Source organism: Eptatretus burgeri, chromosome 1 (genome assembly GCF_056783735.1).
Source record: "Eptatretus burgeri isolate ZD-2024b chromosome 1, Ebu_testis_v1, whole genome shotgun sequence".
Classification (NCBI taxonomy): domain Eukaryota; kingdom Metazoa; phylum Chordata; class Myxini; order Myxiniformes; family Myxinidae; genus Eptatretus; species Eptatretus burgeri.
This window is the reverse complement of record NC_140961.1, coordinates 164,129,913-164,132,844: the sequence shown is the minus strand read 5'-3', so window position 1 is coordinate 164,132,844 and position 2,932 is coordinate 164,129,913.

Below are 2,932 nucleotides of genomic sequence, written 5' to 3'. Positions count from 1 at the left end.
TTTGCATTTCTTCATGTTTTCAGTGATTTCCAACCCAAAAAAATTTGTGAGAGAAAAAACAAACAAATTTTGCAACTTTTTTTCAAAAAAATTTCGATTTTATTTGAAAAATATTTGAATTTTTGTTTTTGCATTTCTACATGTTTTAAGTGATTTCCAACCCCCCAAAAAAATTTGTTGGAGAAAAAAAAAATATTGCAACTTTTTTTTCAAAAAAATTTCGATTTTATCTGAAAATATTTGAATTTTTTTTTGCATTTCTACATGTTTTAAGTGATTTCCAACCCCACAATAAAAAAATTCGTGAGAGAAAAAACAAACAAATTTTGCAACTTTTTTTCAAAAAAATTTCGATTTTATTTGAAAAATATTTGAATTTTTGTTTTTTCATTTCTACATGTTTTAAGTGATTTCCAACAACAACAAAAAATTTGTTGGAGGAAAAAAAAATAAAATATTGCAACTTTTTTTTCAAAAAAATTTAGATTTTTTGGGGGCATTTCTACATGCGCGTCGATCTAGTTAAAGGCCCGGTCACACCTTGACGTTTTAGCCAACGTATGCCGATTTTTGAATTTTGTTTTCTAAAACGCTGGCACACGTTGAATACGTTATGGGTAAGTTTTGATAACATTAAGAGCACGCTGGCATACGTCGTAGTACGTTGCCATAAGTCGTTGTACATTGGCTTTAAACGTTGTACTTTTCGGTTGTCCTCAAATTTTTTCATGCTTGAAATTTCACGACGTATGCCGGCATATGACTCACACGTTCCGCTACGCTGGCCACAAGTTGTAGGCACGGTCTGCGATCGTTGACAGACGTCAACACATGCTACTTGTAAGTTAATCATAAGTTGAGACACGTCGAGGTAATGTTTAGCGTACCCGAAACTTATTTCTAACCTATGATTAACGTGTTGTTGGCACGTTACGCGATCGTTGCCACACGTCGACAGAGGTTACTTTTAAGTTACTCATAGGCTGAAAGACGTCGGTATAATGGATCGTCCTTGCGTCAGCGTCCACGGCCACGGCCAGGACACTTATTTGCAGCATTCTTCAAACTTTTCTTCGGCATGACGAGGATGTTCACACTTCGATGTCTAGCTTGGCTATGATTCCAATTGTCCATCGGCAGCGTCTATTTAAAATAGTCGAGTTTGAGCGTTTTAACACGTTCAGAAGAAACGCTTCAAATTTCCAAACCCCAGCGTCAAAAAAAAAAAAAAAAAATAAAACAAAGGCGAGTGACAGCAATTTAAATCGTTCATTGTAAACAATGAAACTTGCTGAGTGGTACCGTTTCAAATTCGTTGAGTGTAAAAAAAATCCAATTGTTGAGCGCAAGCGTCTACTTTCAATAGTGGAGATGCAGCCATTTAAATCGTTGAGTGGCAGCCTATGAACCTACCCGTGGACACGCGGACGCAAGGACGATCCATCATAACCCACACCCTCCCCCTCACACCCACCTACTACTGCCAACATGAACAAACTACTACTAATACTAATAGTAATACTAATACTGATACTGATACTGATACTGATACTGATACTGATACTGATACTGATACTGTTACTGCTGACATGGACATCGACTCAAAAAGGAACTCGAAAACACTGTTGGGTTCCCCTTTTATGAACACCATTTTTATATACCAATTCCCAAAACCGCTGGGAACACATCTTTATATGGCAGTTGTAAGCGAGAAACACATCCATTTTTTTTTTTGTCGACCGGAAGACGTCATTGGAATACGTCTACATACGTCGATGTGTGTTGGGACTACGTAAAGAATTGGTTCAAAGCACGTCAAACATAAGTTAGAAATAAGTTTCGCGTAAAAAAGACATTACCGCGACGTGTTTCGACTTATGAGTAGCTTATAAGTAGCCTTTGTGGACGTGTGTAAGCGTCCACATATCGTGTGTAAAACTTAACCCCATCGCATGCGAACGTGTGTCATACGCCGAGTACGTCGTAAAATTTTGAACATGTTCAAAATTTCTTGACGTACTCTACTTACTACGACTTATGATAGCGTATTTAGCGTTCTACTCGCGCATACCAAACTTATCCATACCGTATTCGACGTGCCCCAACGTTTGAGACACACTTTTTGTTACGTCGGCATACGCTGGCAAGATCGCCAAGGTGTGACCGCGATTTTGACCCTTCCATTTCTACGGCAGTTATGATTTGAATCGTTGTGCGTCAGCCTTTTAATAGGCTACGTCACGACATCGTCAGCGATGCGTGCAACGCGCTATGCCTGAGTTAGACTATCGTTGGGCATCGGTTGTGTAGGCCGACAACAGGTTCAGCATTCGTTGGTATAAGTTATCTATAACACAACGAAACGTTCTGTGTAGTTACCAATGCGTTACACATAAGACCAAGTCGCTATGAATACGTCCGAATCTTTAAAAAAAAACATCAAAAGTTCAACGTAAGCCAGCGTTTTACATAAATTTTAACACGTTGCCATCGCTGGCTAAAACGTCAAGGTGTGACCGGGCCTTAACCTCCGCCATCGAAGATGGACGGAGGTTACTGTTTTCACCCCTGTCTGTTTCATTGTGAACAGTATTACGGAAAAACTCCTGGACGGATTTCGACAAAACTTGGTGGGGGTATTACGTATGGTCCAAGGATCATGCCATTAGTTTTTGGACTTGGTCCAAAGTCCAATATGGCTGCTCGGCGGCCATTTTGAAAAAAGATTTGAATTTTTGTTTTTGCATTTCTACATGTTTTTAGTGATTTACAACCAAAAAAAAAATAAATTTGTTGGAGAAAAAAAAATCAAATTTTGCAACTTTTTTTCAAAAAAATTTCGATTTTATTTGAAAAAATTTTTGATTTTTTTTTTGCATTTCTACATGTTTTAAGTGATTTCCAACCAAAAATAAATAAATTTGTTGGAGGA